Source organism: Bubalus kerabau, unplaced genomic scaffold (assembly GCF_029407905.1).
Source record: "Bubalus kerabau isolate K-KA32 ecotype Philippines breed swamp buffalo unplaced genomic scaffold, PCC_UOA_SB_1v2 scaffold_54, whole genome shotgun sequence".
In the NCBI taxonomy this organism is placed as follows: Eukaryota; Metazoa; Chordata; class Mammalia; order Artiodactyla; family Bovidae; genus Bubalus; species Bubalus kerabau.
Genome location: NW_026577908.1, coordinates 1,935,262 through 1,960,982, shown reverse-complemented (window position 1 = coordinate 1,960,982; position 25,721 = coordinate 1,935,262). Strand labels below are relative to the sequence as shown.

Sequence of the window (25,721 nt, the reverse complement as noted above, 5' to 3'; positions counted from 1 at the left end):
AACTCTCACATCCGTACCCTATTTCCTGATCATTTCCTGGCAGTCTCTATTTCCTTCTCTGATGATACTGCAGCGTACAATGGGTGAGCTGTGTGTTAGTGGAGAAACTCAACCGTGTTCTGCTCTGTAAACGCCAAATAAAAACCCGATTATCCTGAGTCTAACCCCAATGTTCGGTTCCTAATGTTGAGTTGTACCTTCTTTGCCACTAGCTTTAATCCTTAAACCACCTCACCTCCACTATTGTGTTCATTCATTCCGCTGATTGAGACAAGGTTTTATTGAGCACCTACTGTGTACTACTGAGTTTAGGATTCAGGTGAGCACATTCAGAAAACCACATTAGCAGAGAAGCACCAGTTTTGTACCACATTCTCTGATCTGAAGTTCAGTGTGTCTGTACAGATAGTGCATGAAAGGAGAGGAAGGAGGATGAACCAAAAAGGTAAATTCATGGTGCACCTAGATCAGCATCCTAAGGATTCTGTAGCCATTACTGAGTCTCTGAAGGTTTTTGAGCTGACAAATGACAAACAGACCTTTAAAAAAATACTTCCCTGAATAGAGTAGTGGTTAGCCAAAGTTGGGGAGGAGGGAAGTGTGGAGATATTGATCAAAGGGTACAAACCTTCAGTTATAAAAGGAATAAGTTCTAGAGACCTTATGTACAGCATGGTGACTATGTGGTGATGGTGGTGGTAGTTTAGTCGCTAAGTTGTGTCCCACTCTTGCAACCCCATGGACTGTAGCCCACCAGGTTCCTCTGTCCATGGGATTCTCCAGGCAAGAACACTGGAGTGGGTTGCCATTAACTTCTTCAGGGGATCTTCCTGCCCAGGGATCATGGTGACTATAGTTAATAATAATATATTATATACTTGAAATTTACTAGAAGAGTAGATCTCAAGGGTAATCACACACACAGAAGCACACACATGCACACACACGCACACATGCACACACACACAGTAACTATGGGAGGTGATGGATATGTTACATAGTTTGATTGTGGTAAGCATCCCACAATGTGTACATATACTAAAACATCACCTTAAATATATACATTTTTTTTGTTAAAAAAACCCTCTTGTAGTAGACTGTAATCTCCATTACAGGCAAGACTTGTCTTTATACCTGTAATACAGACCTAATAAGTCTTTAGTGAAGTTGTGCAATGGTGACAGTGTGAAGAATGGCTTTGAAGATGGGATTGGAGGTGTGTTACCACTGGAACTTGACCAGAGGACCTAGCCTTGCCTTTAAGCATGACACTAGAAGCACACACTGGGGGTAAGGGCCAGAAGCCCTTTTTCTTCCCCTTTATCCAAAGAAAAATTAAAGGGGAACATGCAAGGACAGCCATTAAGGGGGAAAGAGGTCATGAAAAAACAACAGCCAGGTTTGTATGTAGAAGGAGGGAAGGCAACTTGCTTTGTCTTGTAATTTTTTGGTATGTTGTATGAAAGCGTCTGAGTGGTCTATACTGTGAACCAGTGTGGACATGCAGATATGCACACTGCCCATCTTCTAGAGTGGACAGAGGAAAAAAACTGTAAAAGGATAATGACAAAAACCAGGGCAGGATACCTCCATATGCCTGCTTCAGGAAGACTATTACCAAGAGGGCTCTTTTGCTCAGCCAGGCCCATCTCCTGAAAACCAAACTTTACTCAAATTGACTTGAAAAAAAAGCCTAATTCAAATGATTTCTAGCTCTGAAGAACCAGGAAGGGAAAAAAAAAAAATACAAACAAAAAAACAGCAAAACCTTAGGGAGGACCTGGAAAAACTACTTTGTCTTAATCAGAAATCGTGCTTAGAATCAGTCAGATTGTTTTCTACTCAAACTGGGAAAAGAGAGTTTCTGAGCTTACAACAGAAGGTTTTAACCTGGTATAAGCAAAATGTAATGTTAATATGCGGAGAAGGCAATGGCACCCCACTCCAGTACTTTGCCTGGAAAATCCCATGGATGGAGGAGCTTGGTAGGCTTCAGTCCATGGGGTCACTAAGAGTCGGACACGACTGAGTGACTTCCCTTTCACTTTTCACTTTCATGCATTGGAGAAGGAAATGGCAGCCCACTCCAGTGTTCTTGCCTGGAGAATCCCAGGGACGGGGGAGCCTGGTGGCTGCCGTCTGTAGGATCACACAGAGTTGGACACGACTGAAGTGACTTAGCAGCAGCAGCAGCAATGTTAATATGAATTTTTCTAGGGAGAAGATTCATAGTTTTCATCATATCCTCAAAGAGTTTTATAGGCCTGAAAAAAATAAAATAAAAGATGGAAAACAATTGGTTTAAGGAATTCCCTGGCAGTCCAGAGGTTAGGACTCTGTATGTTCATTGCCGAGGACCAGGGTCAATCCCTGGTTGGGGACTAAGATTTTGCAAGCCGAGTGGCTTAGCCTAAACAGATAAATAAAAATTGTTGTGTACACACAACTTCAATCAATTTAAATAGAAGAAACATCAACCATGAATAAATAGCAATAAAAAAGGAAATATGTGATTTTTAACTGAGCAGATCTAGACTCAGTGACCATGCTTTATATATTTGCCTGCTCATGTGTATTTTTATAGCAGCCAATTAATAATACTGTAATGAAATCATTTCTTACATCTTTGCAACTTAGCTGTTAGGAGCTAAGAATGTGAGGGCTCATCTGAACCTCCTTTATTTCCCCTTATTCCAGTGGAGTGGTATCAGCAGGCAACTGCAGGAAGACATTATCTATGGTTTAAAACCCTGAGGTTTTAAAACTATAGAAGAGAAACTGAAGAGAAAACTGAAGAGAAAACTGGCTTTCTCTTCAGCTCTAATTTAAACCTGAGAGGGAATATTACATGTCAAGTGAGAGTCACAAAATTTCAGATCTAGCATTTGGGGGAATCCTCTGTAAGTCCAAAACTAATGGTTAATTTAAAAATATATATATTTGTTTTTATTTATTTGGCTGTGCCAGGTCTTCGTTGTGGCACGTGGATCAAAATATTGTCTGGGTGAATTCCCTGGTGGTCCAGGGGACCTGGGTTCTATCCCTGGTCAGGGAACTACATCCCACATGCCCTAACAAAGACCTGGCTCAGCCAGATAAATAAATAAAAATAAATCTTTTTTTAAATTGTCTTATATTTGTTGCTATACTTTTTGGAGCCCTGGGTCAGGCAGGCAAATCCTGTGCAGGCTCCAACTCAGCACCACTGCTTTGGATCTGAAACATACCTTCAGAGAGGAAGAAGGCACGAACAAACAGAAACACTGAAGCTATATACTGAAAAATGCCATCCATCTGCTTTAAATATTTTTTACCTTAAAATATTTTGTTGTGCCCCCTTCAAGGAGAGGCTTTGAAGAACTCTGGAAATAACAGGAAGTTCTAAGAAAGTCTGTAGTGATGCTATTTTATTTTTTTTTAATTTTTTATTTTGTGTTGGAGTATAACCAATTAACAGTGTTGTGGTAGTTTCACATGAACCATGAAGGGTCTCACCCATACATATACATGTATCCATTCTCCCCCAGCCAGGCTGCCATTGAGCACAGTTCCTTGTGCTATATCATGGGTCCCTGTTGGTTATCCATTTTAAGTATAGCAGTGTGTACCTGCCCAAGTCAATCCTAAAGGAGATCAGTTCTGAGTATTCATTGGAAGGACTGATGCTGAAGCTGAAGCTCCAATTCTTTGGCCACTTGATGCGAAGAGCCCACGCATTAGAAAAGACCCTGATGCTGGGAAAGATTGAAGGCAGGAGGAGAAGGGGATGCCAGAGGACGAGATGGTTGGATGGCATAACTGACTCAATGGACATGAGTTTGAGTAACCTCCGGGAGATGGGAAAGGACAGGGAAGCCTGGCATGCTGCAGTCCATGGAGTTAGTCGGACATGACTGAGTGACTACTTGCAAAAAGTTTCAAAGCTAGTAAGTTTTAGAGCCAGGATCCAAACTGTGTAATGTAAAAAGTTTTGGTTGCAAACAACAGAAATAGATTCTAGCTAATGTGTGTGTGCTGTGTGCTTAGTCGCTCAGTTGTTTCCAACTCTTTGTCACCCGCCAGGCTCCTCCGTCCATGGGGATTCTCCAGCCAAGAATGCTGGAGTGGGTTGCCATGCCCTCCTCCAAGGACTCTTCCCAACCCAGGGATCGAATTCAGGTCTCCCGCACTGCAGGCAGATTCCTTACCATCCGAGCCACCAGGGATACCCCTACAAGAAGGGTCTTCTAGCTAATGTAGGTGAAATTTATTGAAGGCTATCAGGTGGCCCACAAAATGGATAAGAAAGGACATGCATGCATGCTAAGTTGCTTCAGTCATGTCTGATTCTTTGTGACCCTGTGGACCATAGCCCACCAGGGTCCTCTGTCCCAGGGATTCTCCAGGCAAGAATACTGGAGTGGGCTGCCATGGCCTCCTCCAGGGGATCTTCCTGGCCCAGGGATCAAACCTGCATCTCTTCTGTCTCCAGAATTGGCAGGCAGATTCTTTACCACTAGCACCACCAAGGAAGCCCCTCCAAGAAGAGTCTAAGAACAGCTTAACAGTCTACTCAGAGCATCTATGGTACTTTGAATGATCACCTTGGCTGTAAAGCAAGGATAAGCCAGCATCAGTTACCTGGCCTAGCTTAGTCTTATGACTGGGCAAGGGGAGGCCACCTCGATTAACCAACCCAGCAGACCCTAAACACTGAGGGAAAAGTAATCCCTCGTGGAAATTAGAGTGCTTTCATCCAATGAAGACATACATAGGGACTTCCCTGGCTGTCCAATGGTTAGAATTGGATCATAAAGAAGGTTGAGCGTTGAAGAATCGATGCCTTTTAATTGTGGTACTGGAGAAGACCTTTGAGACTCCCTTGGACAGCAAGGAGATCAAATGAGTCCATCCTAAAGGAAATCAACCCTGAATATTCATTGGGAGGACTGATGCTGCAGCTGAAGCTCCAGAACTTTGGCCACCTGATGCAAAGAGCCGACTCCTTGGAAAAGACCCCGATGCTGGCAAAGATTGAAGGCAGGAGGAGAAGGGAGGCAAAAGAGGATGAGATGGTTGGATGGCATCACGAACTCAATGGACATGAGTCTGAGCAAACTTGGAGATAGTGAAGGACAGGGAAGCCTGGTGTACTTCAGTCCATGGAGTTGCAAAGAGCTGGGCACAACTTAGTGACTGAACAACAGCAGTCATGGTTAAGACTCAACATTTCCAATACAAGGGATGTGAGTTCATCTCCGGTGGGAGAACTGAGATCCCACATGCCGTGAGGCCACAAAAATGAAGGCAGACATATACAGTACTGGGTGTACTGTATATTTTCCCCAGTGTATTTTTCTCAATAAACCCAAATCTGTCCATATATAAATTCTTGGCCTTGTCCATTGTACTATTCTACTTCTTAAACATGGTAGCAAGCTAGAGCCCTTGTTAGCTAGATGTCAGAAAGTTAACAGAGGAAGAAGGAGGTCACAAGGGACAAAATGGAGTAGATCAGATTGCACAGTGATTTTATAAATACTTCTTTCTGACCAATATGGTATGTTCTTAGCTAAGAGTGATTCTGATTTTTCCCGCTTGGTCCAGTGAAAATCAAACAGAGTTAAACAGACCTGGGTCTGATTCTCTGTTTCACCACCTACTGTCTGTATAACTCTGGGCAAAGCAAAGGGAGCCTCATTTTCTTCATCTGTAAAATAAGCTAAAACCCACCACCTTACCATATTGTTATGGGTTTAACTGAACAAACCTGTTAAGTGCCTGACATATAAAATACTCCCAGTAAATGTCACTCTCCCGCTAGTCCCTGTCCCAGTGTACTGAAAAAGATTATATGGTATTAGTATTTTTAGTATTCTGAAGATTGTATGATTCATTTCTTCTGAAGACATAGTTTTTCTTACAGAAGAATATTCAGTTATTTCATGATGGCATTTCCACCTCCAAAAAACACAAATGGTCCCAAAATGCAGACAAAGATGAGTACCTGGACACCCCTAAACCATCAGCTTTTGAATGACCGGGTGAGTAATAAGAACTATTGTATTAGTTGAAATCATACTTTGAAGGGAAAAAAAGCATTAAAATTTTGGTAATCAAAACATGAACAGGAATTGCTTAGGATTGTATAGTGGATAAAAAAAAAAAAAAAAAAAACCAAAAAACAAAATGAAGGATTTCTTCAAAAATTTTAATTGAACAAAACTGAAATACATTTAGAACAAAAATAAAGAAAACTTTAATTGAGCCCCAGTTACCTGGCCAGAGTTGGCAAGAGATACAAAGTTCCTGCTTAGAAAGAAAGATCTTAGGGACTTCCCTGGTGGTCCAGCGGCTAAGACTCTTTGCTCCCAGGGCTGGGGCCCAGGTTCTATCACTGGCCAGGAAATTCAATCCCACATACTGCAACTAAAGACCTTGTGTGCTGCAACTAAGACCCAGCACAGTCAAATAAATTAATAAACATTTTTTAAAGATTTAGGAGATGAGAAGGAAGAGTGTCTACCAGCTCCCCTTCACCTCCATATCCAACTGGTTTTCAGGTTCTGTGAGTCTTCCTCCGAGGTCTCTTCATCCAGACCCCTTTTCTCCTTTGACTTGTGCACATCCAGCTCCACGTTCTCAGTTCACACACTCACCCCCCTTTGCCTGGCACATTGCAGTAACCCCTCAGCTGGTTTCACTGTCTCTAATCCATCCTCTATTCTGGTCCCAGAATGATCTTTCTAAAATACCAAACTAATCCTATGAAGCAAGAGATAACAGACTGTTCCAAAGAATAAATTCCACCCTACCCACCATGCATAGCACTGAGGACCCCTTCATGTGTGTTAGTCACCGAGTCATGTCCGACTCTTGGAGACCCCATGGACTATAGCTGGCCAGGCTCCTCTGTCTGTGGGATTCTCCAGGCAAGAATACTGGAGTAGGTTGCCATGACCTCCTCCAAGGGATCTTCATGACCCACGGATCGAACCCAGTGTCCTTTATATCACCTGCATTAGCAAGTGAGTTTTCTTTTTTTAATTTATTTGGTTGCAATTTTGTTGAAGCATGTGAACCCTTAGTTGAAGCATGTGGGATCTAGTTCCCTGACCAGAAATCAAACCCAGGCCCCCTGCATTGGGAGCATGGAGTCTTAGCCCCTGGACCACCAGGGAAGTCCCAGCAGGTGAGTTCTTTAACACTGGCTCCACCTGGGAAGCCTGAAGAGCTTTTGTCAAATTTTATGAGAATTTCTAGGGAATTCCCTGGTGGCCCAGTGGCTCAGTCTGTGTTCCCAATGCAGGGGGCTGGGTTCCATCTGCGTTCAGGAAACTAGATCCCACATGCCGCAAGAGTTTGCATGCTGCAGCTAAAGAACCCACATGGCACAACTAAGACCCAGTGCAGTCAAATAAATAAAAATGTTTAAAAATTTCATGATTATTTCTAGATGAGCAATGATAAGAGAAATAACAATTTCTATTAGAAATGATATTTATTTTGTTGTTCAGAACTCCCATTTTATCACTCTCCCCCGCCATTTTTAGTTTGGTTTAGTTAGGTTCTAGTTTGGAGTAAAACTATTTTCAAAAATCTTAGCCTGCCATATGTAAAATAGATAGGCAATGGGAATTTGCTGCATGGCTCAGGAAACTCACACAGGGGCACTGTATCAACCTAGAGGGGTGGGGTGGGGAGAGAGAGGGGCTGCCAAGTCACTTCAGTCGTGTCCGACTCTGTGCGACCCCATAGACGGCAGCCCAACAGGCTCCCCGGTCCCTGGGATTCTCCAGGCAAGAACACTGGAGTGGGTTGCCATTTCCTTCTCCAATGCATGCAAGTGAAAAGTGAAAGTGAAGTCGCTCAGTCGTGTTCGACTCTTCGCGACCCCATGGACTGTAGCCTACCAGGCTCCTCCGTCCATGGGATTCTCCAGGCAAGAGTACTGGAGTGGGGTGCCATCGCCTTCTCCAAGAGAGAGGGGAGGGAGGTTCCAAAGGGAGGGGATATATGCATACCTATGGCTGATTCATGTTGAGGTTTGATAGAAAACAACAAAATTCTGTCAAGCAAAATCCTTCAATAAAAAAATAATTAAAATTAAAAAACTGTCAAATCACTATGTTGTACACCTGAAACTAACATTATATTGTATGTCAATTATAATTCAATAAAAATTAAATATAATACAAATTTAAAAAATCTTGGACCGTGTACATACCCATATGTATGTGAATGAATGTATCAGTACTTAGACACACACATGGAATTTGCATATGTATACAGCAAACTGATAATAGTGAGTGCACAAGTGCTCAGTCTTGTGTGACTCTTTGCAACTCCACAGACTGTAGGCCTCCAGGCTCCTCTGTCCGTGGAATTTTCCAGGCAAGAATATTAGAGTGGGTCGCCATGCCCTCCTCCAGGGAATCTTCCCATCCCAGGGATTAAACCCACGTCTCTTTATGTCTCCTGCATCAGCAGGTGGGTTCTTTACCGGTTGAGCCAAGAGAGAAGCCCAACTATCAATAGTGGTTTCCCCTAAAAAGTTGGACAACATGGAAGAGTGGGAGGGAAGTCTGTTGGAAGAGAGAGTTTTTGTTTTTTTTTTTTACCCTATACACTGCAATATTTAACCATTTAAAAAACAAATATAAGTAAAAGCGAGCAAAGAACAGTAATGCTGAGAATTAAAAAACAAGGGTTCCAGATCAGCTATACTAAATGATCTCCAGGGAAAAGACATCCGAGAAGAACGTGAGGAGCAAGCATGAAGGGAATTGGTCATATTTTCAATATGGTGGGAAAATACAAGAGCCCTTGGAGCAGGATGGTGACAGAATTGCATCTGCATTTCCAAACGATCATCTTGCTCCACATCACTAATGATTGGAGAGACTCAACTCCAAACGCCAAGGAGGGACCACTTCGCCCGAGTCCGATTGGGCCTCATTGCAATGTCTGTCCATAGCAGATGCTGGAGAAGCTGTGGAGCAAAGGGAACTCTCCTCCACGCTGAGTAGGAATGGGAGTTGGTACAGCCGGGATGGAAAAGAGTATGGAGGTTCGCGAAGGAACTAAAAGTAGAAGTAGCCTATGGTTCAGCAGTCCCACTCCCAGGCATAGATCCACCCCCAGTACAAGCCAACAAGCTAGATGCCCCGTTTGGGCACATCGATCTGTGCGCGCGCTCGCATGCGCATGCGCGATCGCCTGCGAGGCTGGGGGTGGGGCGGGGGCTGGGGCTCTGGCTGGAGTCGGTGCAAGCCCCGGGATTGCCTGAGGCAAGCCAAAGGAGCCCCAGAGGGAGACGGGACGGCCGGTCGTCTGGTTTCCTGAAAGCCGAATGCGAATGCGGAGGGGCTCGCGGGCCGCGGGGAGGCAACCCAGGTCTGCAGCGGGAGTCGGGGCCCCGGCCACCCACTCACTCCCCCCGCCCCGGGAGGGGCTGGGGCTGCGGGGGTGGCGGGGGGGCGGGGGGCGAGGGGGGTGTGGGTCCAAGAATTGGGACGCGGGGCGGGGGCTAAAGGACCTCTTCTGGTAGGCAAAAAAGCCTCCAGCACCCGGAATTCCCAGGTGGTCTCCCATCCAAGATACTGAACAGGCCCGACCCTGCTTAGCTTCCGAGATCAGACGAGATCGGGCGCCTTCAGGCCGATAGGGCCGGAGACGGACGCGGCCGCCGCGGGGCGCCCTAAGAGCCTTGCGCTTCGCCTCCCTTTCGCTCTGACCTGCAGGTCGGGCCAACGGGCCGCCCCTCTCCTCCGGGGGCCGTGCTGTACTTGAGCCGCACGACCCGCGACCGCACTCCAGCCTGCTGACGCCGGCCCGGCCCCCGAACACCGCCAACACCAGACCAGCAACCGCCTGGCCGGGCCCAGGGGCCCGATGGGCTTCCAGGACCCCCCAGTGACCGGGAGGGCGTGCGTGCGTGCGCGCGGGGCCTGGGGGGTGGGCTGAGGGGTGCGGAGGTCTCGGCGCCCTCCCACCCCCGGCCACTCCAGACCCGGCCGCGCTGGCTGAGCGGGGCCTCCCCCCACCTCCCCCCCCCATCCCGTTCGCTGCTCAGGGCCGCGCGACCCCGGAGGTGTCGGTCTTCGGGGCCCGCCGCCTCCCGATCCCCGCGGCCCGGGGGCCTCTGAACCTCCTGCGGGCCTAGGCGCAGCGAATCTTGAGCGCCCAACTTGCCCGGCACCTGCCCGCTGCCCAAACCCACCGGGAGCCACGGAGGCGCGGTCGACCGGAGCGCCTCAGCCCCGCCCCTTTGCCCTACCGAGGCGCCCCCCTTGTCCCCACGCCGCCCGCCAAGCACCCGACCTTCCTGAGAGAGCAGACGAACCACAGGCAGGCACACAGACATACAGACAGACAGACAGACAGACACACACACACACAGACACACACACGAGTGTGGTCTTTGGAAATACTTCTGTTCGTAGTTGCTGGGTTGAGCCCAACTCTTATAGGACCCATGGAGTGCGGCCCATCAGGCTCCTCTGTCCGTGGCATTTCCCAGGCGAGAATACTGGAGTGGGTTGCCATTACCTTCTCCAGGGGATCTTCCCGACCCAGGGATCAAACCCGAGTCTCCTGCGGGCGGATGCCTTGCCATCTGAACCAGCACATTGCGAATTCCCTAGGCAAAATACAAAGAAAAGAGCTCATGTGCTACTAAGTGGAAAGGTGATTGAAGAAACAGAAGGTGTCCTTTGTTGGTATCTTGGAATCTTTCTTTAGTTTTCGTTGATTTTTACTCTTAAGGCTACTTGAACAAGGCAAGAGAGAAACCCCAGAACTGAAAAGCAATTGACTTTTTTGAAAGAAACCTGTGCAGGTTAAGCACTCTTCGTTTTTGAGAGATGGTGAAATGCAAAATCTTGATTCAACACATATGACTTTGGTGAACTTTATTTCAAATCTCCATGATGAACCCCTAAGGCGTCCAGGAAGAAAGGAGTAGAGCGGGAGACAAAAAGAGCAACCTTTCCCCTTGGCGCCATCCCAACCAGCTGCTTAGTTCCTTCATCTCATGGACTACCATCTGGGCTTATCTGGTTTGTCTGATTCTTGTTTCGGGGCCCGTTTCTAGTCACAAGGCTGTCAACAGTGGGGGGTGGGGTGGGGGGTGGGGGAAGCCCTTCTTTCCATTCCACATGAGACCCAGTGGACAATCCAGGCCCTGGCCACTGCATAGAGCGTGCAGCAACAATATCAACGGTGATGCTGGTTAACAACGCATATTCCTGGAATCCACTCCGTTGCCTACTGAGTGTGTGCAGTGGTGGTCTGGAACCTATACCTGGAAGCTTTCTTGATGATTGCAAATGACACCAAAGTCCGAGGACGATGGAAGATCTTCACGTTTCTGCAAGAGCCACACACCTCCAGAAGGAACCGCAAGACTTGCCTGACATGGTCAAGGTCTAAGTATTGGACTACACGTCGGAAGGTCTCCACCTTTGCTATGGAAGTCAAACGATCTTTCTTGGAAATGAAAATGGATCACACTGAACGTTCACATTCTTCTAGAGCATTTGAAAAGCCCTAAACTGTAGAAATCTGCTGTACGAGTTCCTTGAAAGCAAGAACCCATACTGATGGATATGTCTTAATGCCTTAGATTGTGCCTTGAATATAGCGTACACATGAACCCAGGAAAGGAAAGAATGGAATCGCCAAATATACAAAGAGATCAAAAGTGCCGAGCCAAGTGACACCTTGAGGCTTCCAAGAACTTTTCTGTCTTTCACACACTAAGTAAATCCTGAGCACCTACGATGAGCTGGGAGGCATGTAATAAGTTTCTGGAACTAGGAGGCGGAGAGAAGCAGACACGGAGTTCCTGCTTTCACTGAGACGAATCTAATGATACATCACAGGCAGATCCTTTGAGAACTTGTCGAGGGGCCTCTACCCTCACCAAAACCTGGGTGTCAGGGAAGGCTTTTCAGAGTAACCATTGCGTTGAGGTCCATAGGTGGAACCTACGTAAACCAGGGTTGAGATGCAGGAAGAATTTCAGGCAGGGAAAACAGCATCCTGGAAGTCTAGGTGACCAGGGAAACTTAGGACGTTCAAGAAATGAAAATGCCCTATGGGATGGAAGCCAAAGAGTGCAGAGGGCATTCCAGGGAAAAGACATCCGAGAAGAACGTGAGGAGCAGGCATGAAGGGAATTGGTCGTATCTTCAATATGATGGGAAAATACAAGAGCCGTTGGAGCAGGATGGTGACAGAATTGCATCTGCATTTCCAAACGGTCATCTTGCTCCACGTCACTAATGATTGGAGAGACTCAACTCCAAACGCCAAGGAGGGACCACTTCGCCCGAGTCCGATTGGGCCTCATTGCAATGTCTGTCCATAGCAGATGCTGGAGAAGCTGTGGAGCAAAGGGAACTCTCCTCCACGCTGAGTAGGAATGGGAGTTGGTACAGCCGGGATGGAAAAGAGTATGGAGGTTCGCGAAGGAACTAAAAGTAGAAGTAGCCTATGGTTCAGCAGTCCCACTCCCAGGCATAGATCCACCCCCAGTACAAGCCAACAAGCTAGATGCCCCGTTTGGGCACATCGATCTGTGCGCGCGCTCGCATGCGCATGCGCGATCGCCTGCGAGGCTGGGGGTGGGGCGGGGGCTGGGGCTCTGGCTGGAGTCGGTGCAAGCCCCGGGATTGCCTGAGGCAAGCCAAAGGAGCCCCAGAGGGAGACGGGACGGCCGGTCGTCTGGTTTCCTGAAAGCCGAATGCGAATGCGGAGGGGCTCGCGGGCCGCGGGGAGGCAACCCAGGTCTGCAGCGGGAGTCGGGGCCCCGGCCACCCACTCACTCCCCCCGCCCCGGGAGGGGCTGGGGCTGCGGGGGTGGCGGGGGGGGGGCGAGGGGGGTGTGGGTCCAAGAATTGGGACGCGGGGCGGGGGCTAAAGGACCTCTTCTGGTAGGCAAAAAAGCCTCCAGCACCCGGAATTCCCAGGTGGTCTCCCATCCAAGATACTGAACAGGCCCGACCCTGCTTAGCTTCCGAGATCAGACGAGATCGGGCGCCTTCAGGCCGATAGGGCCGGAGACGGACGCGGCCGCCGCGGGGCGCCCTAAGAGCCTTGCGCTTCGCCTCCCTTTCGCTCTGACCTGCAGGTCGGGCCAACGGGCCGCCCCTCTCCTCCGGGGGCCGTGCTGTACTTGAGCCGCACGACCCGCGACCGCACTCCAGCCTGCTGACGCCGGCCCGGCCCCCGAACACCGCCAACACCAGACCAGCAACCGCCTGGCCGGGCCCAGGGGCCCGATGGGCTTCCAGGACCCCCCAGTGACCGGGAGGGCGTGCGTGCGTGCGCGCGGGGCCTGGGGGGTGGGCTGAGGGGTGCGGAGGTCTCGGCGCCCTCCCACCCCCGGCCACTCCAGACCCGGCCGCGCTGGCTGAGCGGGGCCTCCCCCCCCCCGCCCCCCCTCATCCCGTTCGCTGCTCAGGGCCGCGCGACCCCGGAGGTGTCGGTCTTCGGGGCCCGCCGCCTCCCGATCCCCGCGGCCCGGGGGCCTCTGAACATCCTGCGGGCCTAGGCGCAGCGAATCTTGAGCGCCCAACTTGCCCGGCACCTGCCCGCTGCCCAAACCCACCGGGAGCCACGGAGGCGCGGTCGACCGGAGCGCCTCAGCCCCGCCCCTTTGCCCTACCGAGGCGCCCCCCTTGTCCCCACGCCGCCCGCCAAGCACCCGACCTTCCTGAGAGAGCAGACGAACCACAGGCAGGCACACAGACATACAGACAGACACACACACACACACACACACACACACACACACACACGAGTGTGGTCTTTGGAAATACTTCTGTTCGTAGTTGCTGGGTTGAGCCCAACTCTTATAGGACCCATGGAGTGCGGCCCATCAGGCTCCTCTGTCCGTGGCATTTCCCAGGCGAGAATACTGGAGTGGGTTGCCATTACCTTCTCCAGGGGATCTTCCCGACCCAGGGATCAAACCCGAGTCTCCTGCGGGCGGATGCCTTGCCATCTGAACCAGCACATTGCGAATTCCCTAGGCAAAATACAAAGAAAAGAGCTCATGCGCTACTAAGTGGAAAGGTGATTGAAGAAACAGAAGGTGTCCTTTGTTGGTATCTTGGAATCTTTCTTTAGTTTTCGTTGATTTTTACTCTTAAGGCTACTTGAACAAGGCAAGAGAGAAACCCCAGAACTGAAAAGCAATTGACTTTTTTGAAAGAAACCTGTGCAGGTTAAGCACTCTTCGTTTTTGAGAGATGGTGAAATGCAAAATCTTGATTCAACACATATGACTTTGGTGAACTTTATTTCAAATCTCCATGATGAACCCCTAAGGTGTCCAGGAAGAAAGGAGTAGAGCGGGAGACAAAAAGAGCAACCTTTCCCCTTGGCACCATCCCAACCAGCTGCTTAGTTCCTTCATCTCATGAACTACCATCTGGGCTTATCTGGTTTGTCTGATTCTTGTTTCGGGGCCCGTTTCTAGTCACAAGGCTGTCAAGAGTGGGGTGGATGTTTGAGAGGGGGGGGAAGCCCTTCTTTCCATTCCACGTGAGACCCAGTGGACAATCCAGGCCCTTGCTACTGCATTGAGTGTGCAGCAGAAATATCAACGGTGATGCTGGTTAACAACGCATATTCCTGGAATCCACTCCTTTGGCTACTGACTGTGTGTGGTGGTAGTCTGGAACCTATATCTGGAAGCTTTCTTTATGATTGCAAATGACACCAAAGTCTGAGGACGAGGGAAGATCTTCACATTTCTGCAAGAGCCACACACCTCCAGAAGGAACCACAAGACTTGCTTGAAATGGTCAAAGTATAAGTATTGGACTAAAGGTTGGAAGGTCTCCACCTTTTCTATGGAAATCAAAATATCTTTCTTTGAAGTGAAAATGGATCATACTCAATGTTCACGTTCTTGTAGAGCTTTTGAGAAGCCCTAAATTGTAGAAATCTGCTGTACGAGTTCCTTGAAAGCAAGAACCTATATTTATGGATATGTCTTATTGCCTTAGATTGTGCCTTGATTATAGTGTACACGTCAACCCAGGAAATAAAGACTTGAATCGCCAAATACACGAAGAGATCAAAAGTGCCGAGCCAAGTGACACCTTGAGGCTTCTAAGAACTTTTCTGTCTTTCACACACTAAGTAAATCCTGAGCACCTACGATGAGCTGGGAGGCATGTAATAAGTTTCTGGAGCTAGAAGGCGGAGAGAAGCAGACACAGAGTTCCTGCTTTCACTGAGACGAATCTAATGATACATCACAGGCAGATCCTTTGAGAACTTATCGAGGGTCCTCTTGTCTCACCAAAACCTGGGTGTCAGGGAAGGCTTTTCAGAGTAACAATTGAGTTGAGGTCCATAGGTTGAACCTACGTAAACCAGGGTTAAGATGCAGGAAGAATTTCAGGCAGGGAAAATAGCATCTTGGAAGGCTATGTGACCAGGGAAACTTAAAACATTCAAGAAATGAAAAATGCCCTATGGGATGGAAGCCAAAGAGTACAGAGGGCATTCCAGTTAAAAGACATCAGAGACTAACGTGGGGAACAAGCATGAAGGGATGTGATCATATATTCAATATGATGGGAAAATACAAGAGCAGTTGGGGCAGGGAGATGATAGAATTTCTCTGCATTTCCAAAATGTCATCTTGCTCCATAACACTAATGTTTGGAGCGACTCAACTCCAAGTTACAAGGAGGGACCACTTCCACGAGTTCGAATAGTCCTCATTGCAAAGTCTGTCAATAACGAATGCTAGAGAAGATGTGGACCAAAGGGAACTCCACTCCACATGCAGATTGTGTGGGTGAATTCTCTAAGAAATTAAGGGAAGGAGTGCTACATCTTGTTTATTGTATTGTGTTTGGGGGGAACTATTTTGGAATTAGAGGAGCCCATTCCTCAGTATATGATTTCCAAACTAGGCAAGTATAATTACAGTCTGATAAGATGTAACTCAAATAACTTCTGAATGTTAATTGATTTTGAAAGAGGAAATAATCTTGCAAGAGAAATATAGACAAACAGGAAAAGCATAGTTGTCAATATATTAACCTAGAGATGGTACAAATATTGTTTAAGAAATATGAAAGTTTCATGGAGTATTTCGCATGAAGGAATTATTTCCTCTTAAAAGTCAAAAGGGCTTCCCTGGTGGCTCAGAGGTTAAAGCATCTGCCTGCAATGCAGAAGACCTGGGTTTGATCCCTGAGTCAGAAAGATCCCCTGGAGAAGGAAATGGCAACCCACTCCAGTATTCTTGCCTGGAGAATCCCATGGATGGAGGAGCCTGGTGGGCTACAGTCCACTGGGTCGCGAAGAGTCAGATACTACTGAGCAACTTAACTACCTTAAAAGTCAAAAAGGATCATGAGTCCACTCATAAAAATGATTTGTTCTTCAGTTTTATCATGAATTACCTGACTAAAGGATGATTATGTATTGTATTATTCCTTCAAAATTATAGCACATTGTTCACTTTCCAGATTTTTATTTAATTGATATTTATTTAACATTGACTCTGTGCCAGCACTGCAAAACCCACCCACTCACCCTACACCAATTTTGTGACTTCATTAGAAACCACTTAATCAAGCAAATTCTATAGTTACCTCTATTTTACATCCTAAATTGGCACATTATATGTCGCCCTACTTAACACTATTAAGATTATCTCTTTTTTTAAAATTCTTGATAAATATAATTCCTGGCTTCCTCACAAAATAATTTAAATTATATAAAAACTGGAACTTTGTCTAATTTATCACTGTATTCTTAGCTCTTCGAGGAATATTAGTACTAGATATTCAAAAGACTCGTATTAAATGAAAATGATTTCAGTGGGTCTCAAAAGAACTTGTCTTTAAAAGGCATTGGTGTGGGGAGCTGCCCGTCAGAACGGGGTCCTTTGTCCGAAGGACACAGCTCTGGGAGCTGCCTCAGTCCTTGAGGGTTTGCTTGCAAACATAGCTCTCTGTCCTCCCACCCCAGAGATTAGGCGCTTATTTACTGCAGGCACCTGGAGTTCTGTGCAAACTTCTCACGCACAGAGAAATATTATCTGGTGTAAGAAATAATAACAGGGTGCCATTCCCATGCTCTCAAGATTTCTTGTGACTGTTTGTAAGATGTGTAGGTCAAACAAAGAAAATGTTAACTGTCTTGTCTTTCTCACGCTCTTCTGTATAAATGTGAGATGCTGAATAAAGTTGGTGTCAGACTGCGTCCCTTCGTGGAGACGTGTCTGAACCTCTCGACCCCATCTTTGTTGGAGATTTCTCTTGCTTTCGTTTCTTTTCTCAGCCCCGCCGTGCACGTTCTCGGGACCTGATCGACTTTGCTGTCTAGCACCGGCACATTGGTGCCATTTAAAGTAGATATTAGGTTTCCATTTTCTCATCAATGATTCGTTTCATTGGTTTTGTCATTTCAGATAACTTTCTTGAACATCAGATCATGGAAGATAGAAATAATGTTACTGAATTTATCCTCTTAGAACTTTCTATGGACAAGAAAGTCCAGATCCTCTGCTTTTTATTTTTCTTATTCTGTTACCTGGCTATTTGGTTGGGGAATTTGATCATTGTGATTTCTATTACATGCAGTCAGCTAATCACCCAGCCCATGTACTTCTTCCTTAACTGCCTTGCACTCTCAGATCTCTTCTACACCTCCACTGTGACACCCAAACTCATGACTGACTTACTGATGGAGAAAAAGGACATTTCCTATAAAAACTGCATGACACAGCTTTTCACCACCCACTTCTTTGGGGAGGGGGGAATGAGGTCTTCACCCTCACAGGGATGGCCTGTGACTGCTATGTGGTCATCAGCAAACCTCTCCACGACGCCATCACCATGAACAGGCAAAAACGTCACTCAATTCTCATAGCGTCGTGTGCAGGGGGACTTCTTCATTCTCTTGGTCTCTTTCTTCTTGCGATTGTTTCACCTTTCTGTGGCCCCAGTGAAATAGACTACTATTTCTGTGATGCATATCTTTTGTTGAAACTAGCCTGCACTGATACACACAAAATTGGCTTTTTTGTCATTGCCAATTCTGGCTTGATGGGACTGGTGCTCTTTGTGGTTTTGATGGCCTCCTACATTTTGATTCAGTATAATGTGTGCACATATTCTGCAGAAAGCCACCATAAAGCACTTTCCACCTGTAGTTCCTACATCACAGTCCGTGATCCTCTTTTTCACACCGGTCATCTTTGTTTACATTAGACCTGCCACAACATTACCAGAGGATAAAGTGTTTATGCTCTTCTACACAATTATTGTCCCCATGCTCAACCTGCTTATCTACACACTTAGAAACATGGAGATGAAAAATTCCATAAAAAGAGTTTGGTGCAATAAAAGTTTCTGGGAAAGGAGCTTAATGATCTGAAGGTCATTCATCTCTGACGCCAGTGACTGTCTTCTCATCACTCCCTCTGTTGCTGAGTCTCTCCTGCTAATGGGAAAATCAGGCAGAATGTGTAAAAGCCAAGCCTCCAACAATAGCTTGCCTTCAGTGGTTCCTTCTTTATTTTCCTCTCAATGCGTTTTCCTTGATTTCACTTTTCACTAATAATCCCCTTTGTTTAAAAAAAAGAAAAGGAAACTTTTTACAGAGTAAAAACACACTGAAAAATCTGGAGGGAGAGTGATCCTGCCTGTATTGAAGGCTAAACCTGGGGGAGACTTCGCTCTCAAAATACTTGGCCTCAAGGTATAAAAGGTAATAATATGTTACAAGGTAAAAGACAGTTAAAGAATCCACCTGCTAATGCAGGAGACACATGTTCAATCCTTGGGCCAGGAAGATCCTCTGGAGAAGGAAATGGCTACCCACTCCATTGTTTTTGCCTGGGAAATCCCATGGAGAGAGGAATCTGGTGGGCTACAGCCCATGGGGATGCAAAACAGCTGGACATGATTCAGCGACTAAACAAAAACAAAAAGGCAGTTATAGGAAAATAAGAACAATCACATACTGCAAACTCCTTTCAGAACTATATACCTAGCCTCGTATCCTACAACTCTAGATTTCTTGTAATCAAGTACCTAGAGATTTTTTTGTGTGTATTTGTGAACTGCTATTATTTTACTTAAGTGAAAAGAATATATAGATCTAAATACAACATAGTGTAAAGTCCAGCCTTATAGTCGACATGGCAAGTCTTACAGTCTGAAAAGCAAGTCACTGTGTGATCTGTTTGTGAAGTAACATTGTAAGTATTGGGGGAAATATATGTGTATGTGTGTGTATATATATATATATATATATATATATATATACAAACTCATGCTATTTGAACTGGGTTTGACATTAAGTATACATGATCAAGGAATAAATAAACTACAACTGACTTTGCTACAAAAAAGAAGAAAATATAAATCCTTTAGTTCCTCAAAACAGATGATTTATCTCAAAGTAAAAGACTTTCACTTACTATCTAAATTCAAGTGTAGAATAATCCTAAAATAATATTTGACAAAATATAGATCAGACTCAGTGATGGGAATATATATATATATATATATATATATATATATATTCTGCTGCTGTGCTTAGGTGTTTCTGACTCTGTGGCCACATGGACTGTAGCCCACCAGGCTTCTCTGTCCATGGGGATTCTCCAGGCACAAATATCAGAGTGGGTTGCCATGTTCTCCTCCAGGGGATCTTCCCAAGCCAGGGACTGAACCCAGGTCTCCCACATTGCAGGCAGACTCTTTACCAACTGAGCCATCAGGGAAGCCCAAGTATACTGGAGTGGGTAGCCTATCTCTTCCCCAGGGGATTTTCCTGACCCAGGAATCAACCAGGGGTCTCCTGCATTGCAGGTGGATTCTTTACCAGTTGAGCTACCAGGGAAGTCTAATGTGTATACATCCATACCTATAGGATTTTCATGATTTTCTAGGGCAAAGTATACATTTTGTTTGAAATACATTTTTAAGATTGCTGCATTTTCTTATGAAAATGTGCATAGTTTTGGATATAAAATGTAACTATTAATAGTATAGATTTGTATTCTATATAATGAGTTAAACTATATTTAATACTATAGATTTATTTTAGGTAATAGGATATTTTCTAATGTTTCTCTCTCAAATAATGTAATATTTTTTAGAATTAATAGGACAGATGATGGATTTTAAAGAATCATATTATTACTATGTCATAAAAATGTTGTTAACTGTTCTCCACACAAAGATAGGCCATATTAATATTTGGCTATATTATGTGTGTGTCTCCTTCAGAATTTTCCACAGTTTATTGTGACCCACACAGTCAAAGGCTATGGCATAGTCAATAAAGCAGAAATAGACGTTTTTCTGGAACTCTCTTGCTTTTTCGATGATCCAGCAGGTGTTGGCAATTTGATCTCTGGTTCCTCTGCCTTTTCTAAAACCAGCTTGAACATCTGGAAGTTCATGGCGCACGTATTGCTGAAGCCTGGCTTGGAGAATTTTGAGCATTACTTTACGAGCAACAAAGATCTGTCTAGTCAAAGCTATAGTTTTTCCAGCAGTCATGTATGGATGTGAGAGTTGGACTATAAAGAAAGCTGAGGGCCGAAGGATTGATGCTTTTGAACTGTGGTGTTGGAGAAGACTCTTGAGAGTCCCTTGGACTGCAAGGAGATCCAACCAGTCCATCCTAAAGGAGATCAGTCCTGGGTGTTCATTGGAAGGACTGATGTTGAAGCTAAAACTCCAACACTTTGGCCACCTGATGAGAAGAGCTGACGCATTTGAAAAGACCCTGATGCTTGGAAAGGTTGAGGGGAGGAGGAGAAGGGGACAACAGAGGATGAGATGGCTGGATGGCATCACTGACTCAATGGACATGGGTTTGGGTGGACTCCGGGAGTTGGTGATGGACGGGGAGGCCTGGTGTGCTGCAGTACATGGGGTCTCAAAGAGTCAGACACGACTGAGGGCCTGAACTGAACTGAATATGTATGTGTCTTATTTTTGTACTTGCAAGATACTTTGCAAATATTATTTTGCATATTTTGCTGAATATTTAAATGTCAAAAAAGAATGGTGTTTCAGAATTGTAAATAATAATCTTAAGGAGGCAGAAGTTATCAAAGTAACTGAATGAATATGTTGTAAATAATGTAAATCAACCAAATCTTACTTAATTTCCCAATTGAATTATCTCCTCAAGTGGATCAGTTGTTTGGAGTTACATTTTCATAAAGATCATCCATTCGTCTTCCCAGATAGTTGCGAATATCTGGTAATAACTGATATTTTTCAATATCCCCATCTCTGTGTTTGCTTATAGTGTTTAACAGCCTTCCATAGAGACCTCAGCTCTGCCTTCATGTGTAAATTAAGCAGAAACCATAATCCATGACCTTCAGCCATGAACTACAGAGTTTAATACCAGATATTTTGGGTGAGGAATTTTTAAAAAAGATGCTTACAATATATGCCATTCTTATCTCTCCTGTTAATAAATACAAGTACTAGGAAATAAAGAGGCCGGAATATATTGCTTCATTTCACAGAGACATCATTCATACAAATCTCTCTCTCTCGGAATGAGGCTTAAAATAAGACATTATTCTGCCTGCCTCATTCAGTCTGGATTCATGAGCAGTTCAGGTTGTGGGGTGGTGGTTGCTTTTCGCTACTAAATCACACTGTATGAGAAAACTCATATATTGAGTTTAATTCCTATTATGTGGGGATTTCTTATGTTATGTCAGATCAGTTCAGTTCAGTCGCTCAGTCGTGTCCGACTCTTCGTGACCCCATGAATCGCAGCACACCAGGCCTCCCTCTCCATCACCAACTCCTGGACTTCACTCAGACTCACGTCCATCGAGTCAGTGATGCCATCCAGCCATCTCATCCTCTGTCGTCCCCTTCTCCTCTTGCCCCCAATCCCTCCCAGCATCAGGGTCTTTTCCAAAGAGTCAACTCTTTGCATGAGGTGGCCAAAGTACTGGAGTTTCAGCTTCAGCATCATTCCTTCCAAAGAAATCCCAGGGCTGATCTCCTTCAGAATGGACTGGTTGCATCTCCTTGCAGTCCAAGGGACTCTCAGGAGTCTTCTCCAACACCACAGTTCAAAAGCATCAGTTCTTCGGTGCTCAGCCTTCTTCATGGTCCAACTCTCACATCCATACATGACTACAGGAAAAACCATAGCCTTGACTAGACGGACCTTTGTTGGCAAAGTAATGTCTCTGCTTTTGAATATGCTATCTAGGTTGTTCATAACTTTTCTTCCAAGGAGTAAGCGTCTTTTAATTTCATGGCCGCAGTCACCATCTGCAGTGATTTTGGAGCCCCCCAAAATAAAGTCTGATACTGTTTCCACTATTTCCCCATCTAGTTCCCATGAAGCGATGGGACCAGATGCCGTGATCTTCGTTTTCTGCGTGTCGAGCTTTAAGCCAAGTTTTTCACTCTCCACTTTCACTTTCATCAAGAGGCTTTTGAGTTCCTCTTCACTTTCTGCCATAAGGGTGGTGTCATCTGCATATCTGAGGTTATTGATATTATCCCGGCAATCTTGATTCCAGCTTGTGTTTCTTCCAGTCCAGCGTTTCTCATGATGTATTCTGCATAGAAATTAAATAAGCAGGGTGACAATATACAGCCTTGACGAACTCCTTTTCCTATTTGGACCCAGTCTGTTTTCCCATGTCCAGTTCTAACTGTTGCTTCCTGACCTGCATACAGATTTCTCAAGAGGCAGGTCAGGTGTTCTGGTATTCCCATCTCTTTCAGAATTTTATACAGTTTATTGTGATCCATGCAGTCAAAGGCTTTGGCATCGTCAATAAAGCAGAAATAGATGTTTTTCTGGAACTCTCTTGCTTTTTCCATGATCCAGCAGATGTTGGCAATTTGATCTCTGGTTCCTCTGCCTTTTCTAAAACCAGCTTGAACATCTGGAAGTTCACGGTTCGTGTATCGCTGAAGCCTGGCTTGGAGAATTTTGAGCAGTACTTTACTAGCATGTGAGATGAGTGCAATTGTGCGGTAGTCTGAGCATTCTTTGGCATTGCTTTCTTTGGGATTGGAATGAAAACTGACCTTTTCCAGTCCTGTGGCCACTGCTGAGTTTTCCAAATTTGCTGGCATATTGAGTGCAGCACTTTCACAGCATCATCTTTCAGGATTTGAAACAGCTCCTCTGGAATTCCATCACCTCCACTAGCTTTGTTCGTAGTGATGCTTTCTAAGGCCCACTTGACTTCACATTCCAGCATGTCTGGCTCTAGGTCAGTGATCACACCGTCGTGATTATCTGGGTCGTGAAGATCTTTTCTGCACAGTTCTTCTGTGTATTCTTGCCCCCTCTTCTTAATATCTGCTGCTTCTGTTAGGTCCATACCATTTCTGTCCTTTATCGAGCCCATCTTTGCATGAAATGTCCCCTTGGTATCTCTAATTTTCTTGAAGAGATCTCTAGTCTTTCCCATTCTGTTGTTTTCCTCTATTTCTTTGCATTGATCGCTGAGGAAGGCTTGCTTATCTCTCCTTGCTGTTCTTTGGAACTCTGCATTCAGAGGCTTATATCTTTCCTTATCTCCTTTGCTTTTCACTTCTCTTCTTTTTCCAGCTAAGTCATACAGTGACTCACTTAGTGGCTCAGTCACACACTTGATAATGTAAGGAACAACACTTCTTGAAACAGGCAATATAGAAAACAATAGCAGTAATAGTAGAATCATAAGTAAGAAGTTAAGTCAAGAACTTCTAGTAGGTGTAGCCCAGTGACATCTCCATGTCATCTGACTTAGTTTGCTAAATGACTATAGCTTGCTGTTGATATCCTGGTTGTAGATCCTGAGCATCTGATCTTGATTCAAAGACTGGTTATTGAGATAAGCTTTAGAAACAAACTCAGAATGTCCTTTTTAACAACTTAATTAAACCTCTTAGCAATGTAACATAACCACAAGGAACTATCTAAGGAGTGCGTCTTAGTAAATACAGACCTTAACTTAAAAAACTGGAACTTAATATTCAGTGAAACGTAATAGATGCCATAGGCCTGACATCAGTTAGGTGGATTTTTCTTTTAGAGCTCCCCAGTATACGTTGAGATTTCTGTATATGTCGGGAGACAGTCTTTTTATTTACCTGAGAAGGCTGTTCAGAACCCAAGTGTCTCCAGCTTCTGGAGGGATGAGGCAGAGAGAAAAAAGGTATAATTTTACCCGTAGGAGTAAATCACTAGATTGTTTTAAATGACCAGTAACTCGAGGAGAAGTGCTTCTTTATATCTGAAAACACAGAGTAAAAATCAACAATATGTCAGACAAAAAGTCGTGAAAATTGCGGTCATATTTAGCAGTCTACTCCATCCCATGCAATTGATCCCTTTGTTCTGCTGTCCTTGCCCAATGGCCAAGGACATCAGTGAAAGCAGTAGTCTCGAAGAAACTCATGAAGCTTTTGTGAATGTCTGTATGACCTGTCCAGCAAAGTGGGTGCCCTGATCACTGGAGATTGTGGAAAGCACCTTTTAACCATTTTTTCTCTTCTGAGATATTAATTCTGAAGCCAGGAAAGGCATTATCAAATAAAAATGAGGTTTGTCAGGGAGCCAGGAAAAGCCAAGTGGCCACGTTGGACCTCTCATAGCCCCAACTCTTTGGTTTATGGCCATTTTTAATCCATTTTAAATTCCCTGAAGAGGCGTTAACTTTTGTAGAAGCAGAATGAGCTTTGTTCATATGTGCTGTAGTCTGTTATCAAAAGCCACATTCCAAGAAAACTTTGTTCTTTTAATCAGTGAGAGAAAACCAAATTCTAGTTTGGTAACAGCTTATATTCACTGTGAAACAATAGTTATTCACTTAGCCATAGTCACAATAAGACTTCAAAGGCAGTTTAATGTCTTAACAAACTTGTAGCATGCACAAAACTCTTCTTTCACTTGCAACACACCTTTTTGCACTTTCTGTATTCGTCACTTCATTTGTCCACTTAGAGGACAGCCACCTGTACGTTTAGACTTACTTTACTTTTCCTTAATAGAATGTAATTCCATTCCTTATTACTTTTTATTAAAAACACACATCTTACTTTTCTTCAGAAACCATGACTTGTACTTTACATCATCATTCTGTCGATTGGTAAGGATAAATCACCCAAAGTTATATCATTTATAAAAGTATCTGCACAATGTCTCTGTTAATTAGATCAATAAACAAACATCAGTATCATGTATCAATACAATAATGATTATTTCCCAGTTCACACAAACCTCAAATTCATTTACTTTAATTTCCTTGAATTTAGAATTGTTTGATTTGTAAGCACTTACTTCTCTTTAGGCCAATTAATTAGAGCTCATTGAACCACTTAGCCTTTAGCAATTTTTTCCAAGGATGGAGACATACACCGAGACACACACAAATCTGGACAGACAGAAACCTCACAGTTTTCCACCTGAAATTTAAATTGTCTCTTTGTCCCTTTTATTTTCTTGGCTTGAGTTCCAGCTCATGGCTGGAGTCCCGGATCGAGTGGGCTGTGTATCTCAAGGACATGATAAGAGTTAACTCAGGTTTTTCCCCAGGCATGTTTCTGTTTCTCAGGCAGGATCAGAGCTCCCCAAAAGAGTATTTTCACAAGTCAAACTTTTAGTAATTACATGTGCAAAAGGAACCAGTTTTGCAATTTCAAAAAGATTCCATTGTACCTAGTTTTCTCCGGAGTCTAAAGAATACACATGGCCATTCA

The 25,721-nt window shown here is 45.0% G+C and overlaps 2 pseudogenes; both read right to left on the bottom strand.

Moving 5' to 3' along the window:
• Nucleotides 1-9,536: 9,536 nt before the first annotated feature.
• On the bottom strand, nucleotides 9,537-9,656 carry LOC129640997 (uncharacterized; annotated as a pseudogene).
• A 3,272-nt stretch (nucleotides 9,657-12,928) lies between these two features.
• LOC129640996 (uncharacterized) lies at nucleotides 12,929-13,048 on the bottom strand (annotated as a pseudogene).
• Between the last annotated feature and the right edge of the window lie 12,673 nt (nucleotides 13,049-25,721).